The following is an 18,402-nucleotide window of genomic DNA, read 5'->3' on the forward strand; positions in this document are numbered from 1 at the left end:
GCAAGTAATATGAGAGGTGGAATCTGATTGGTCCATAGTAGGGGCACAGAAGGAACATAACTTGTAAAAGCCACTGGTGGCGCTATTGAGCCATGAAATTCCAGCATAGTTGGACTTTTGTAGTCAATTAACACCATCACCCCGTAAAGATGTAGGATATTGACAAGAACGGGAGGTAGTTGGATATCAGTGTGTATCTCCAGGCACAGGGATGGTCACTGTCAGTACCTGGTGGATGTCAATGTGCAGGTTAATATATTTGTCTCACTGAAGATAAAGTGAACAAAAGAAAAGTTAGGGATGATAAATATTTTTGAGGATATTTTTATGAAATTGTATGCTCAGTCTTCACAAAAATATTTTTTTGTTCAGTATATATCAAACATGCAATATATCATACCCTTTCTTGGGTAATATATCATTTGTGCATGTATCAAAGCAATGTGAGATAAAGGAATGGTTAATGGTGCAGTATCTGACGAGTGTAACGTTCCACATGTTCTGAAGTTACCCAGACTGTTTGACAATGTACCGACACACCAGAGCTAATATATCACTCAGCAGCGTATTGATGAAATGCATCATGGTCCTATTTTTGTCATGAATATATCAAACATTTGCCAACATTCTTTTTAACGATATTGCCAGGTGTTCCCTTATTTCTTTTCATAAGTATATTCCGTACCGTTAAGTATCCAATGAGAGACGGAGGCCGACACTCAGATAAGTCCGTTTATCAGTCGACAGCCAAGATGCTGCAACAGCAGCACCTGCCAAGCCATAACTCCACCATCAAGGATAAAGTCTTCGCTTTGCAGTTTTATCTCAAGAGCATTAATACGTCACCAGTTTCCTGCGATGAAACTATTACAAACTGTTGTCGATGTGCAATATAATGTGCAGTGTTACAGCATGACGATGGCCCCCTGCTGGGTCTCCCGCTATGTTACCCTCTTCGTGATACTATCTGCCTACTCACATGTTCACAGAACCGAAAATATGAGAACATTAATGCTGCAGATCATGTCTGATCAAGGTGTACACTGCAGCTGGAAATTCCCATCATGATGGGCAGTCTGAAACTTTGTTAAAGTAAGTGCTGCTCATGTTTTAATGAGTAGAGAAGCTTTACAGTGACATTGTTTGAACGATATTAGACTAAAACTTACTCTATGAAAACATTTTCTTTAATTAATGAATTTGAAGAGAGAGAGAGAGAGAGAGAGAGAGAGAGAGAGAGAGAGAGAGAGAGAGAGAGAGAGAGAGAGAGAGAGAGAGAGAGAGACCATGGGTAACAACCCATGCCTTCTGGGTCCAATGCCTCACATTTAGCAAGGTCAGACATTGTACCCACCCAATCCACAGTTCAGTCAGTCTTTACATCAGAGAGAGAGAGTCTGTAAAATTCCACCGTCATGGTGCAGGACGATAACCATTGTAGCACAATCTCAGCCCAGTACAGCTCTGGAGGAGGGTGAGGAGCATCATTAGAGAAATACATTTGACACATGCCTCATCTTAGAAGAACTAAAAATGGGAATTATACGGACAATTTGGGGATAAGAACTCCTTCAAATCAAAATTTCATCAAGTTGTTTACATCTCAAGACCACAGTAAGAAAGTCATTTTCAAACAAGACTTCACAAAATCAGATTTTAATCAAGGAAGGACGTTTTAATATCAACATTGCATTAAGTTTTTACCAATGTTACATGTTTTCAAATAGATTTGATAGCCAAAAGTTGAATGTTTCCATTCTCTTTGGCTGTTGAAGCATCTTTGTTTCCGCTGGTTACAAGTCTCAAATATTGTGATTATACTTGACATGTCGTGTAAGCAGCTTCAAACTACAAGTCACTCACTAACTCAATCCTGAGTGATCTACTGTTACAGACCATGTTGTGGGTTATGTCCTCTTATCACACACAGAGTTATGTCCCCTCCCCAGGTGGGTGATATCAGTCAATAACTCAGTGTAATTGCCTTGTTTATCCCTCGGGGTGATGTGAAGGTCTGGGTCAACAGCCTTATCTCTACAGGCTGAAATATCTTCCTCTGAATGTGCTGTCTCTCTGCTCAGTTAGGGGAGGGTTTTCTACCTAGTCTTGAGGGTGGGGGATGGTTTTTTTACCTAGTCTCGAGGGCGGGGGAGGGATGTGTTACCTTGTCTCGAGGGTGGGATAGGGATTTATTACCTTGTCTTGAGGGTAGGCGAGAATTATGTTACATTGTCTTGAGGGTGGGGGAGGTTTTTTTACCTAGTCTTGAGGGTAGGAGAGGGGTTTGTTACCTTGTCTTGAGGGAAGGGGAGGGTTTTTTTTACCTAGTCTTGAGGGTAGGGGAGGGGAGTGTTACCTCACCTTGAGGGTGTGGGAAGGAGGTTACTAGCCTACCACTGTCACGGGGTGGGGGAAGAGGTTACTAGGCCATCATTGTCAGGGGGTGGGGGAGGGGTTACTAAGCTACCATTGTCATGGGGTGGGGGAGGGGGTTACTAGGCTACCATTGTCAGTGGGGAGGGGGTTACTAGGCTACCATTGTCAGGGGGTGGTGGAGGGGTTATCATTGACCATTGTCAGGGGGTGGGAGAGGGGTTACCATTGACCATTGTCAGGGGGTGGGGAAGGGGTTACCATTGACCATGGTCCTACTACCATTGAGAGGGCAAAATCCCAAAGTGATGCAGCTTTCAGATGTCTATCACTTTAGAGAAAGCAGTGAGTACTGGTACCTTGCTCATTTATAGTCAGGGCGAATATGGGATTCAAACCCAGGATAATCAGAATCTGGCACAGCTGCACCGAGAATTGTGATGCCTTGGTCAACTTGGCCACCTGTGTCCAGTGTATCACACTTGATGTTTCAGGCTGCTGTGCCCATGAAGCAGCATCTGTCAGTCCCTGAAGTAGATGTTGTGCTTTGTCCAGCCATGGGTTCATCAATCACTGGCAAGCTCTTCATTAAGTCCATGCTGACCATCAGATGTTATTCTTTACACAGCTCATAAAGTCTCTCTCCCATGACATGGCCAAGAGTTGGTAGCCTCACAACATGCAGTCCAACACCATGTCCGCCACAGCTTCCTTCACTGACCGTGGCCAGGGCAGACAGATGGACTGAAGGTTCCCAACAGATGCACCACCCCTCTCTGGAGGGAAGGAAGCACAATGCCATCATTGGGACTGAAACACTGACAGGCTACTTCCTCATTGCTCCTCCAGTGATCTGTGCATTCAGAAACATCATGCCAAAATAGGGTATAAAGATACAGAAATGGGTTTATTCAACTGAAAACCAGCAAAATTATAGCTACATATATACTCATCACCAAAAGAAATGCAAACCAAAGAAACATATAGAGAAGTATGTGTGTTATGAAGAGAATAGTTTGATAGGCATTACTTAGAAGTTGACGGATGACAATGTAGACATAATTTTATGGATAACAACTTCTTTAATACTGTAAAGGCGACGTTTCAGTATAGATCCTTATACCGTTGTCAAGCAAGACTGAAGCAAGCTTTAAGAAGAGATGTTTCCAATGTGTACCACTTAATGACAAAAATAGCAATCAGTCTAGTGTTACCACAGTGTCTTTATTCTTATCATGATATGCTGCACGTGATTTCCAAACTTTACACACTAATCCTGCACGAGACAAATGGTGCATCTCGAGTCATGATCTGTGAAGTCACATGTGATGCGTTCATGAGCGTCGATTCACACAACAAAACAGTATGATATATTTGTTTGTGCATCAAACTAGTCTAATTCCTCTTGAATATGAGAAAATCTGGATATATTAGCCAACATTTGTGGTATTCACGTTTCTTTTGTCTGTGAATATGTAACGTGTATTTCAGTTTGAAATAAGTGTTTTGGTGACTCCCCTCGGTAAATCTTAATAAGTTTTCGTAATATCAGCCAACACCTTTGCTCAACCGAAAATTAAACTACACAGGGCTGAATGTAGACTAACATTTAGTCTATGAAATCTTACAGTACACAATATCCTTCTTGACTCTTAAAAAAAAATTAAAAAATTCCCTATGCTCATTTCATAAGATAAGATAAGATAATATTTATTGAAGAAACGTTCCATTACGGGACAGATGCAATTTTAAAAGACAAGACATTATGATTTATATATACATATATACAGACATACATAATTTACATTCCTGTAGACACATACAAAAACAAAATAATCAATATTACATATTTTTATACATAAAATGTCAACGGTTGATTATGAGGGGGTATTTATTGTTTGAAATTATAGATGTGGAAACAAATGCAGTTGATATTGACTGCTTCATTATTTGACAGGATGTATTGAAATAATTTGTCTTCATGACTGTGGACATTTACATTTACATTTTGTCTGGATAGTTTTTCAAAGAGTATATTTCTTTCTCGACTGTGTTTAATACAGTGAAGTAAGTAATGTTTTTCGTTATCAATGATTGAACATGTAGAGCATAGCCTCTGATGTAGTGGGGTTGGTGGCTTTGTGTGTCTTCCAAGTTCAATATTTAATTTATGGTTACTTAGTTTAGAAAAGTGAACTCGATATTTTTTTACTTTACAGTGACTGAGATAGGGTTCTAATTTTATTTCATTTTTAACTATCCTATATGTCCTAAGTTTGTTTCCTGTGCCTCTTGTTGTATTTACATCTTGAAGAGATTCCTTGAAGAGGGAGTTGAATTTAGATTTGATTGTCTCTTTGAATATTGGTGAAAGGAAAGCTGAAATACTCAAATTGTGTATTTCATATTTAGTCAATGTAATCTTCTTGACTCTAAAAATAATTTTTGAAAATTTCCCTATGCTCATTTCATAGACTGTGGAATAGAGCTAGCTAGAGCTGGCTAGACTTGCTTTTGTATGCGTTTCTAGATTGTGTTGTTTTTTTCATAAAATAAATATATTCCACAGTCATGGTGCAGGACTAGGCCTAGTGGAGTTGTTCAGTTTTTGCTGGCAATTAAACCACCTCATGTTTGGTTAAATATCAAAGGGATTTCAACATCATGAATTTGGGGCAAGCAAATTTTTTTCCCCTAAGAGGTGAAAAGTCAATTTGAGTTCGCCCTTGGTCAAGAAAACCTTTTGAGAATGTTATCCCCAGAATGTTCCCTATCAGCACAGAGCCCTGAACAATGGGCCACTGAGGTCATGCAGTGACGGAGATCACCCTGACCAGATGGAAGACTGTTGTGAAACCCGACCCCTAGACCCTTAACTGTTGTGCAGATCAGATGTAACTGTATATAAACATATCTACCCATAAGTGAAGCACCAGTGTAGGTGTCGACACACGTGGGAGTTGGTGCACCAGACATCGTTGTCAACAGCCCCCCTCCTTCCTTCATCCGATACCTCCTCCAACCTACACACTCCCCCTCCACATCCCAACAGAAGGCAGATGGATGGCGTGGTGACAGGCCAGGCAGGAGGCCAGTTCAGACACAACCTGGTTGGGGTAATCCCCGGAGAAGTATGTATGGATTGCCGTTGTTTTAGTGCTGGCTTGCCTTTATCCCGAAACCTAGCTACCTTCAGGATAGTGTCATGTATTGTGATACTGCCACTGTACTGTTTGTAATAAAACATTGTCGCCTTTTACAGCAAGTTATACATTGTGATACTAGCACAGTGAAGTGTGTGATACATGGTCATACTACCACAGCTATAGACTAACATTTAGTCTCTGAAATCTTATATTACACAATATCCTTCTTGACTCTAAAAATATAAAAATATTCCCATGCTGATTTCAGAATGGAATAGAGCTAGCTTGAGCTGGCTAGACTTGCTTTTGTATGCATTTCTAGATTTTTTTTTTTCATAAAATAAATATATTCCACGGTCATGGTGCAGGACTACCACAGCTAGACAACTACCCAATAGAACACTTTCTTACATGACATATAAAGCAGATTAGTGACACACTTAGAACAAGACAAAGATCAAGGACGACCTTCAGAACGCTGCCTGTGTCAGAATTATGTGAATTTTTAATGAATGCCACAATCATCTAATCACAGCATTTGTCTTAACTCACTCGCCCTGACTGTATGACAGTCACTATTAAATTGCCATCTTCATGCATTCATTGGGTTCATCTCTCCAAAACAAAATATACCTGTGTTTCTATGAGTATTATTACTCATGTATTGCGTGTAAGAAATATCAAGTCAGTCAGCACTGGTGTTATAGTCTATGTAATCACTGCACATGGTGTAAATATGCAGTAATGTCCTGTTATTTACCAATTATATTCATCATAAAATTATCGGCATATTCCGCAGATGCTCGGCTAATTACTGCACACAGTGTGCATGTAGTTGTACCTGCGTACAGTGCAGTTGCTGTCCACCCTGTGCAGCTGCAGTGGGCCGCCAGATGGCCAACTCTAATTGTCTTACATCACTGACTCACTGTGTGCAACCCGCACCAGCATCTGGCTTTAATCATCCCTTGGATCTTTAACGAGGAGCTAATTAGTTCTGATTGGAAGACAAACGCTTATTGTCAGCAGGACAGCTTTGTCAATGATCTTCACAGTCTGACTCACTCTCAGTAAGTATTCATAACCCTAGGGTGTAACAGTATTAATGCTGCAACATTTCCAGCTCTTCAAGCCTCTCTGACCACCCAGCCTCCCTGCACACCCAGCCTCCCTGCCCTCACAGCCTCCCTGACCACCCAGCCTCCCTGACCACCCAGCCTCCCTGCCCTCACAGCCTCCCCGCACACCCAGCCTCCCTGACCACCCAGCCTCCCTGCTCTCACAGCCTCCCCGCACACCCAGCCTCCCTGACCACCCAGCCTCCCTGCCCTCACAGCCTCCCCGCACACCCAGCCTCCCTGACCACCCAGCCTCCCTGCTCTCACAGCCTCCCCGCACACCCAGCCTCTCTGACCACCCAGCCTCCCTGCACACCCAGCCTCCCTGCCCTCACAGCCTCCCCGCACACCCAGCCTCCCTGACCACCCAGCCTCCCTGCACACCCAGCCTCCCTGCACACCCAGCATCCCTGACCACCCAGCCTCCCTGCACACATGGAACTCCCTGCCCTCACAGCCTCCCTAACCACCCAGGCTCATCCATCCACCCAACCATAGCCACCACCACACCCCTCATCTACCATCCCACCCATCCATCCACCACCCACCCATCCATCCACCACCCACTCATCAATCCTCCATCCACCACCCTATCCCACTCATCCATCCACCACCCACTCATCCATCCATCACGGCACCCACCCACCCACCCACCCAACCAGCCACCACCCACCCATCCATCCACCACCCACCCATCCATCCACCACCCACTCATCCATCCACTATCCCACCCATCCATCCTCCACCCCACCCACTCATCCATCCACCACCCCATCCCACTCATCCATCCACCACCCACTCATCCATCCATCATGGCACCCACCCAGCCACCCAGCCACCACCCACTCATCCAGCCACCATCCCACCCAACCATCCTCCACCCCACCCACTCATCCATCCACCACCCCATCCCACTAATCCATCCACCACCCACTCATCCATCCATCATGGCACCCACCCAGCCAGCAAGCCACCACCCACTCTCATCAGAATCAGATCTTAGTGCTTGCTGCTGCTGCTGCACCAAATACCTGGGAACATCCCACCACCCCACACATCCTTCCACTCCCAGAACAGCCAATTTATTCACAAGATCAAATACTGATTTCTACATGAAAATTCTACCGACTTTCAAGGGAAACACTAAAAGCATTTCACACAGATATACAAGAAGTCAAGTGTGATGGTCCATGCTTCCTTCACAGGTGTGCCGTAGGACCGTCAGGATTATGCGTCAGGGTCACGCACCAGGCGTAGATGGAAAATATCACACAAAGACAGTGCTGTCTAATAACTATACATCACACACGAAGGGTAAGCACTGCTCAGGTTGAAGAGAAAAGTTGACTACTGATGTGTTTGTAAGAGATGAAGTGGGCGAAGACAGCGCTGTTGCTGCTATCTGTGCCATGACGGATTAAGACTCTCCATACATTAGGCCGGGCCTGCTGGCCGGGTACATTGTCACCGTGGCCATATCTCAGGTGGGTGTACCACCACATGATTTAATGCTGTATAATTTCTACATAAAAATGCCTGAAAATGTCTGAAACTTGTGACCGTGTCCATGGTTGTTAATAGATATTATGTTAAAGAACACAACATTGTTATACCATACATTCATATACCGCAGGTATCCAGCTACAAGTACCTGCTCAAATGCCGTTTTATTTGTTCCCCTACCCGTGGATCGGTTCACATTCCAGTTATCATTCTCAACTCCCTGGGCAGTATACAACTCAAGCTGCCTACATCCACCTCACATGATGTCAATCAATGGATTGTATGCTCCAGACTTGATTATTTACAGACTGCCTTCATATAGCTGGAATACTACTGAGTGCAGCGTAAAACAAAAAAACAAAAACCTGGTTCATGATTTTTTCTGTGATTTAAAGGCTTTCAAAATAATTATTTTCAAGGAAAGAGATTTTAACAGGGAGTGCCTTACATCTGCATATTTACTACAAGACATCAGATAGTGTTCATCATCTTTAAGGACGGAGCAGTGATCACAAAGACGATCTTCCAAAGGTGTAGGTGGTCTTGTTCTTCTACCCAGTCCATGATACACTAAAAATATTCTCATAACATTTCAAGTGTATATTTAAATAGAATAGTGGAATAGATGACCCCTGTCAAAAGCTGAGTAGTATAGATGAGGCAACTGTAGATGACACAGCTTCATTGGCTGACAAGGTGGAGTGGTAGAGAGGGGGGTTGTACCAAGGATGCTTCTTTAAGGTTCCTGTAGTCTCTCAGCTAGCCTAAAGCTAGTGCCTTCAGCCTACAGGCAGTGGCCAAAACATATATTGCAAATCTGTACCACAGCCGGCTATGGTGCACATGTGTAGCCCTTAATTACAAGTATAGATACCAGGAAAGTTTGTTTCGGGTGATGAAGATTATATCAAACTGCTCTGCTGGAGTTATTTTTGGCAAGAGCAATTTTACTTCAAAAACACTTCACTTAGGCTGTAATTTGTTTTCCAATCGCAGCCTTGGATAAATTGGCCACCGCCTTTATACCTAATAATACTTCAGGTAGAAGGATCCCCGTCATTTGTACAAGACCATGTGGAATAGAGGGTATTCTTCATAAAACATTTGGTATGGAGAGTACTGTACACAGAACATGTGGTATAGAGAGTACTGTACACAGAACATGTGGTATAGAGAGTATAATACACAGGACAAGTGGTATAGAGAGTATAATACACAGAACATGTGGTACAGAGGGTATTATTCATAGAACATTTGGTAAAGAGAGTATTCTTCATAGAACATGTGGTTTACAGAGTATAATACACAGAACATGTGGTACAGAGGGTATTCTTCATAGAACATGTGGTATAGAGGGTATTCTTCACAGAACATGTGATATAGAGGGTATTCTTCATAGACCATGTGGTATAGAGGGTATTCTTCATAGAACATGTGATATAGAGGGTATTCTTCATAGAACATAAGGTATAGAGGGTATAATACACAAAACATGTGGTATAAAGGGTATTCTTCACAGAACATGTGGTATAGAGGGTATTCTTCACAGAACATGTGGTATAGAGGGTATTCTTCATAGAACATGTGGTATAGAGGGTATTCTTCACAGAACATGTGGTATAGAGGGTATTCTTCATAGAACATGTGGTATAGAGGGTATTCTTCACAGAACATGTGGTATAGAGGGTATTCTTCATAGAACATGTGGTATAGAGGGTATAGTACACAGCACTTGTGGTATAGAGGGTATTCTTCATAGAACATGTGGTATAGAGGGTATAGTACACAGCACTTGTGGTATAGAGGGTATAGTACACAGCACTTGTGGTATAGAGGGTATTCTTCACAGAACATGTGGTATACAGGGTATTGTACAGTGGCTATCCATAATGGGGCGTACGCATACCACAGCATCTGCCAACTAGAGTGTCCACATACCACAGGTTCTGCACACTAGAGTGTCCATCAAGCAGAGGTCTCCCAAAATTATGTATCCACATATTGAGGTGTCTGTGTACATACTTAAACATCCTTAAACCAGAGGTTCACCACACTGGAGTGTCCATATACTGAAGTGTCCACATACTGAGGTGCCACATACAGGAATGTCCACACACCAAAGGTACTACATCTTGAATTATCCACTCACCAGAGGTATTACATACTGGAGTGTCCACATACTGAGGTGTCTACATATCAGAGGTGCCACATACTGAAGTGTCCACACACCAGAGGTGCTACATAGTGGAGTGTCCAGATACCAGAGGTGCCACATACTGGAGTGTCCACACACCAGAGGTTGCACTAGCTATGCTGTCAATTTTCAGAGGTGCTACATACTAGAGCATCCATCCACCCGAGGTGCTACATATGTGAGTGTCCATACACCAAAGGTTGCACATGCTATGCTGTCCACACACCCGAGGTGCTACATACTGGAGTGTCCACACACCAGAGGTCCTACATACTGGAGTGCCCACACACCAGAGGTTGCACATGCTATGCTGCCCACACACCCGAGGTGCTACATACTGGAGTGTCCATACACCAAAGGTTGCACATGCTATGCTGCCCACACACCCGAGGTGCTACATACTGGAGTGTCCACACACCAGAGGTTGCACATGCTATGCTGTCCACACACCCGAGGTGCTACATACTTGAGTGTCCACACACCAGAGGTTGCACATGCTATGCTGTCCACACACCCGAGGTGATACATACTGGAGTGTCCACACACCAGAGGTTGCACATGCTATGCTGTCCACACTACCGAGGTGCTACATACTGGAGTGTCCACACACCAGAGGTTGCACATGCTATGCTGTCCACACACCCGAGGTGATACATACTGGAGTGTCCTCACACCAGAGGTTGCACATGCTATGCTGTCGCCACACCCGAGGTGCTACATACTGGAGTGTCCACACACCAGAGGTTGCACATGCTATGCTGCCCACACACCCGAGGTGCTACATACTGGAGTGCCCACACACCAGAGGTTGCACATGCTATGCTGTCCACACACCCGAGGTGCTACATACTGGAGTGCCCACACACCAGAGGTTGCACATGCTATGCTGTCCACACACCTGAGGTGCTACATACTGGAGTGTCCACACACCAGAGGTCCTACATACTGGAGTGTCCACACACCAGAGGTTGCACATGCTATGCTGTCCACACACCCGAGGTGCTACATACTGGAGTGTCCACACACCCGAGGTGCTACATATGTGAGTGTCCATACACCAAAGGTTGCACATGCTATGCTGTCCACACACCAGAGGTCCTACATACTGGAGTGTCCACACACCAGAGGTTGCACATGCTATGCTGTCCACACACCCGAGGTGCTACATACTGGAGTGTCCACACACCAGAGGTTGCACATGCTATGCTGCCCACACACCCGAGGTGCTACATACTGGAGTGCCCACACACCAGAGGTTGCACATGCTATGCTGTCCACACACCCGAGGTGCTACATACTGGAGTGCCCACACACCAGAGGTCGTACATGCTATGCTGCCCACACACCAGAGGTTCTACATACTGGAGTGTCCACACACCAGAGGTCCTACATACTGGAGTGTCCACACACCAGAGGTTGCACATGCTATGCTGTCCACACACCCGAGGTGCTACATACTGGAGTGTCCACACACCAGAGGTTGCACATGCTATGCTGCCCACAATGGGGCACAATGTGTTATCTGTGTATTCCAATTACGTGTGGCTATTTACCCAGAGATTACAGGCCCTACAGGAGGTGGCATTACACCGCCAGTCGTGTGCTGTTCAAACACGGAGGGGTGAAATGTTGACAAGTTCCCATGTCACCTCCAAGACTACACTCACATGCACCAAGTAGGACGTCACACCGACAAGGTACACTCATTAACAATCTACACCCATTTCAGAACAAGACCAGGCTCCAAAGATTTATAGGACACAAGATCAGTGGACAGTCTTGTGGTTAATGTTATTCACACGTGGCCCAGGATGGCAGGTTTTTTAATGGAATAGCTGTGGAAGCCATCCCAGATTTAACAATCTTGTGCTGTAAGCCCTCAGATCTAAACAGAACATGGCCATGTTGTCGTGACAACCTACAGATGTCAACCTGACCAGACTGACAAATCTCAACACAACCTACAGATGTCAACCTGACCAGACTGACAAATCTCAACACAACCTACAGATGTCAACCTGACCAGACTGACAAATCTTAACACAACCTACAGATGTCAACCTTACACACAGACAAATCTCAACACAACCTACAGATGTTAACCTTACACACAGACAAATCTTAACACAACCTACAGATGTCAACCTTACACACAGACAAATCTCAACACCACCTACAGATGTTAACCTCACACACAGACAAATCTCAACACAACCCACAGATGTTAACCTTACACACAGACAAATCTTAACACCACCTACAGATGTTAACCTTACACACAGACAAATCTTAACACCACCTACAGATGTTAACCTTACACACAGACAAATCTTAACACCACCTACAGATGTCAACCTTACACACAGACAAATCTCGACACAACCCACAGATGTCAACCGGAAACACAGAAAAATCTCAACACAACCCACAGATGTCAACCGGACACACAGAAAAATCTTAACACAACCTACAGATGTCAACCGGACACACAGAAAAATCTTAACACAACCTACAGATGTCAACCGGACACACAGACAAATCTTTACACAACCTAGCGATATCACCCTACTCAGATGGACAAATCTTAACATAACCTACAGATGTCAACCGGACACACAGACAAATCTTAACACAACCTGGCGATATCTCCCTACTCACATAACACAAGGGAACACATTGCTAGATTCACATCACTGTAACCATGTCACGGCAAGAGAAATACTTGTTCAGGAACTTGTCTGATGTTTGTAAATACTCTTATAATGATATTTATTTAATTAGCGTTTGACCAAAAAATTATTAGTTATCCCACCTGATGAAACCTGATTTTGAAATATTGATGTTTTTGAACACAGGTGAGCTACAGTACTTTGCCCTAATTAAAAGCTCACGTTTAGAACTTGTCCAAATAAGAGTGTTAGATTTGGCACAACACGGTTGCCACACAACCACACTGCATTTAATGTATGGTGCCACCTTCACTCACAGTCTCACACATGTATAATTGTTGAAGTGTGGGCGAGGTGGCAGAAACCAGTTTACACAAACTGCCACTGTTGGGGCAGGTTTTGTTGTAGTATCAAAAATGTTTTCTTGATCCTGAAGGATGCAGCAGCCTGTTTGAACATCATTGATACACTGACACTAGGGCTGGCTATTGATACAGATCATAGAGATCGATAATCATTAACTAAATATCGATCAATTATTGATCCGGAGTAGAATAGGTGTGGGTACTGGGGCCCTTGTATGTCCTGAAATCTGTCGACCGGTGAAGATCCGGAGTAGAATAGGTCTGGGTGCTGGGGCCCTTGTATGTCCGGAAATCTGTCGACCGGTGAAGATCCGGAGTAGAATAGGTCTGGGTGCTGGGGCCCTTGTCTGTCCTGAAATCTGTCAACCTGTGAAGATCCGGAGTAGAATAGGTGTGGGTACTGGGGCCCTTGTCTGTCCTGAAATCTGTCAACCTGTGAAGATCCGGAGTAGAATAGGTGTGGGTACTGGGGCCCTTGTCTGTCCTGAAATCTGTCAACCTGTGAAGATCCGGAGTAGAATAGGTCTGGGTGCTGGGGCCCTTGTTTGTCCTAATACCCTCACAATGGCACAATCTGGGTTCTGGGCACCTAGTCGGGTCTAAAATCCCCACAATTACAAAAGCATGGTTCTGGGGTCCTTGTCAATCCGAAAATCCTTACAATGGCACTGTCCTTGTGAAGGTTTGAGGTCACCAGTACCGGTGACCTCAAACCTTCACAAGGACAGGCATACCAGGGACCTGGAGACCTGGGGACCTGCCACATGGCTGCCCACTACCGAGTTGACACAAGGCTGGTCAGCTCCAGCCCTAACTCTCAGATCAACAAACTTCTCACCTTTAGTTCTTGGCTGCTGTGTGAGCATCTCCATGGCATTCAAAACATGTGCTCACAAAGTGATAGACTAACACTTAGTCAATGAAAACATGTCTTTAAAATATATATGAATTTTTTTTAAAGAACCTTTCCTCTTCTGCTGTTTTCATAAACTAGACTTGCCTAGGATTTTAGGGAAAAAAAATACCTAAAAAATATAAATTCCACAGTCGTGGGGCAGGACTTACATAGTCATAGCAGTGGTCACCAGCTCATTAATACATGGACATTATTTTTCATTGTGGCCTGTCTGCTGCCCTATATGCTATATAATACCCAACAGTTGCTAGGGGTACTGGAATTGTTGGTCCAGTGAACAAAATATCATGCAATCAGATACTTTTTTTTAAATTATCTTGAAATGAAGCCGAACATGATTCAGTTCCGCTACAAAATCAGATACTATTTGTTTGACAACACTTCCAAACAATCGGTCTCGTTCAGCTCCAAACTAGGTATTCAGAATATCCTTATCAAGAGTTGAGTAGCATATTACAAATCCATTTAAACTACCTATTTATAAATTGTTATATCAATCACTGATGGATTTCCTCATGTTATCTTTCAAAATGGTAGCATTGATCACTGAGAAATGTTTGCAATGACAGTGTAACCAAACTAAGTAGCATAAACAAGAAAAAAATACAATTAAATTATGTTCAGTAAATAATCACAACAGGAACTTAAGCCATCCTAAAAGGGAACAATTACTTTTTCACATAAAAAAGGAGTGATAAAGTGGCGTCTGCACACATCTCAGTGTTCAATATTTGCGCGAGTCCCCAGAATGCGAGATGTGTGTAGAGTGGTCGGTGCAGTGGGTACAACCAGTGTCTCCGCTAAACACGGACACACACACTACCTGAGAATACCAAACAATGTCCTCACACAAAGCAGGCAAATTTGGCACGTTTTTGTCTTCACCAGCAAAAATGCTCGTAATGCACAAAAGAAAGGTGATAGTGCACACACAGACTGTTAACTGTCACTCAATGAGGGGGCAGCTGTAGAGGGGCGTGTGAAGGGGGGGCGGGGGATGCGTATACTGTAGACCATCATTTCATGAGGGGTGAGCTGTACAGGGGCGTGTCGAGGGGTGGGGTGGGGTGGGGGTGATGGCTGTAAACTGTACACCATTATTCCATGAGGGGTCAGGTTAGAGGGGCGTGTCGAGGGGTGGGGTGGTGGTGAGGCTGTAAACTATAAACTATTATTCCATGAGGGGTCAGGTTACAGGGGCGTGTCAAGGGGTGGGGTGGGGGTGAGGCTGTAAACTATAAACCATCATTTCATGAGGGGTCAGCTGTACAGGGGCGTGTCGAGGAGCTGGGATGGGTATGGCGTTTGGGGGTAGACTCACCTACAGATGTCACCTTACCAGACCTACTTGCATATGTGTTACAATGTGTTCAGGGTGGGGGAAAGCGTGCCACACTTACTGCAATATGTATGTGTTTGAGAAGTGGTGAAGGGAGGGGAGATACTGTGAAACATTTAATGTACACAAAGTTAAAACACTCAGTGCCCAGGGTAACCAACCAATACACAAAATAACGAAAAGTAAAAGGTTTTTCTTTGGCCCCTTGAAATTTGACATTAACAGATGCCACTGTGTATTAATATTCCTGTTTGTGAAACTTCTTAACACTTAGAACCATGTATGCTTGAAAGGATATGTTGTCTCTTTCATAAAATGTATCTGTGCCACGGAACCTTAGAGCTTCCGTCTGTGTAGCTCTGCCGCCTGTATAATACCTTTCTTGAGGCTTGGCACATGTAATTGGATATTTAATACTGAACAAACAATAGCAAGTGAAGTCATTGCATCCACAATGACCCTCTTTATGCACCACAGGCTGGGAGTTATTCATTGCTGCCATCAATGAGAACACCACCTTTATGAGACATCAAAACTGTGGTTAACTATGCTTCCTACAACATGTGAAATCAGCCTCCAGTCAGGCAGGTGTTTTGAAATCTGTAGTATAACCTGTAAAGTGAGGTCTATACTGGCGTACTTAATCTGTAAACCCTCCCAAGTGAGGTGTTAGGTGTCCTTACAAGAGGTACTCCATCTGTAGTAAACCCTCCAATGTGAGGTGTTAGGTGTCCTTACAAGGGGTACTCCATCTGAAGTAAACCCTCCAATGTGAGGTGTTCAGGTGTCCTTAGAGGCACTCCATCTGAAGTAAACCCTCCAATGTGAGGTGTTCATGTGTCCCTAGAGGCACTCCATCTGAAGTAAACCCTCCAATGTGAGGTGTTCATGTGACCTTTCAAGAGGTACTCCATCTGTAGTAAACCCTCCAATGTGAGGTGTTAGGTGTCCTTACAAGAGGTACTCCATCTGTAGTAAACCCTCCAATGTGAGGTGTTCATGTGTCCTTTCAAGAGGTACTTAACTTGTAGTAAACCCTCAAATGTGAGGTGTTCATGTGTCCTTTCAAGAGGTACTTAACTTGTAGTAAACCCTCCAATGTGAGGTGTTCATGTGTCCTTTCAAGAGCTACTTAACTTGTAGTATACCCTCCCAAGTCAGATGCTCAGGTGTCCATACATACAGTCTACTGTCCAGTGGGGATCCAAGTGAGAAAAGGACATGAACTCTATTCCTTGTCCTAAGAGGCAACAAGATTGATTTGGAGTGGGACTTGGTTAATTGCATGTCATTGTACCCCAATGACATCGATCGCTGCTCATAACATCTGCCACTGGTTTGTCAGCCCAGACTTGAATATCAACAGGCTGCAATTATACAGCTGGACTACTGTTTCCTACAGGACAAATATATTGTCATTTTTGCTGAACCAAAATTGAAAGAAATAAAGAAAAAAAAGAAAGTGTCCTGCAGTTTTGTAAAGCACCTCCTGGGTTCTGTCGGTAGTTTGTGTCTTCATTGTGTGCCTGCGACAGTGTGCCCTCCACCTTGTCATTCATCTGTAGATGAGAGGACACAGTCTGTTGGCAGGTGCACAAAGGCAGGGGAAGGTCCCCGGGACAAAGGGCTGTCTGGGACAGAGCGACAACAGCATCGATAGGCCCTGTGGAAATAGCTGCTCCCTCTCTCACTACAAATTATGTAATATCTGAAGACAACTGAACATGCAAATCATCAATAGAAGAAACACTGGGGAGCCTCAAACAGCAGTTGTGTTGGGTATTCATATCACGGCTATGAGCCAATAAGATTGAAGAGGGTTTATCTGTTGAGGGTAAATCTCTCCTCAGTTTACACCTCACAGTGGCAGACTAAGCCTTGAGAAGGGACAGACAGGGCTTAGCCAGGAGATCGAAGGACGGGAGAGCCGAGATTGAGGCAGAGCTCGTCACAACAGTTGCGGCAGACAACGTGACGGACTACAAATTCTCTGTAAGCTGGCATGAGGGCTCTGTGACAAGCAATCTACATTCATGACTGGGACGGTGTCAACAAAGTACACCCTCATTCACACAACCACTTCTACAGGACATTTTTTAACACAGGAGCATGATTTTGTCCCCACTGAATGTGTTGGCTTTGTGTCGTCGGCCTGTGTGGCTGAATGATATGGAGACACTACTACCACATCACCGCAGTAGGACGACAAGCAAGGTGGTTTACGTGACATCTTACACTTCATGATGACAAGTACATCATCGGCCCGACTGTATAGAGTTGGATGTGTGAGGTAAGTCTACCAACAGTGCGTCCTCACAAGCTTTCACTCAACTAAACACATCACTCCTCAATATCGCTGTCAAACAATAAGCTGCTCCTTCCAAGCCTGCCCTATCCTGACCACATCTCAAAGCCGTTATAATGTAATATCAATACGTTTAAAAGTCTGCCTCTTCCCAGGGAGATAGTCCTGTAATCGTTTTCCTGACTGGTGAGCTCTTCGATAGACCTGTCAGATTTCATGCTGGTAATGCCCGATATTGTGATGTATACAAATTACAGCAGGCTTGGCACTATCAGGGGAGCAGCGAGCCTCTTAAAACCTACTGACATGTTATCAATGTCACCCTGGATGTCTCCTACATACTGATCATGGGAACATTTCATTAGAATTGAGCGGAATTCCCTTGGGAGTATTCCGACAACCGTGCTGTCATGTAACTCCTTCCTCAATCTGTCTTCAACGCTATCCTTTTCAGCTGCATATGGCGGGAGTTTA

The 18,402-nt window shown here is 44.2% G+C and overlaps 2 protein-coding genes across 3 annotated transcripts in view; one reads left to right on the plus strand and one right to left on the minus strand.

Moving 5' to 3' along the window:
* LOC124113511 (tumor protein p53-inducible protein 11-like) overlaps window positions 1-18,402 on the minus strand; it is a 532,733-nt gene that overhangs the window by 485,155 nt on the left and 29,176 nt on the right. The gene's annotated exons all lie outside the window — the stretch shown is intronic.
* LOC124113510 (four-jointed box protein 1-like) overlaps window positions 1-18,402 on the plus strand; it is a 61,421-nt gene that overhangs the window by 8,832 nt on the left and 34,187 nt on the right. Inside the window, exon 1 of one of the 2 annotated variants that reach the window (XM_046473880.2) lies at window positions 17,238-17,913. The exons of the other annotated variant lie outside the window; for it this stretch is intronic. The gene's annotated coding sequence lies outside the window, so the exon portion shown is untranslated. Of the gene's footprint in view, window positions 1-17,237; window positions 17,914-18,402 lie in introns of those variants that run through there. 2 annotated transcript variants of the gene reach the window in all.

This window comes from Haliotis rufescens, unplaced genomic scaffold, assembly GCF_023055435.1.
Source record: "Haliotis rufescens isolate VD_foot unplaced genomic scaffold, xgHalRufe1.0.p SCAF_6, whole genome shotgun sequence".
Classification (NCBI taxonomy): Eukaryota; Metazoa; Mollusca; class Gastropoda; order Lepetellida; family Haliotidae; genus Haliotis; species Haliotis rufescens.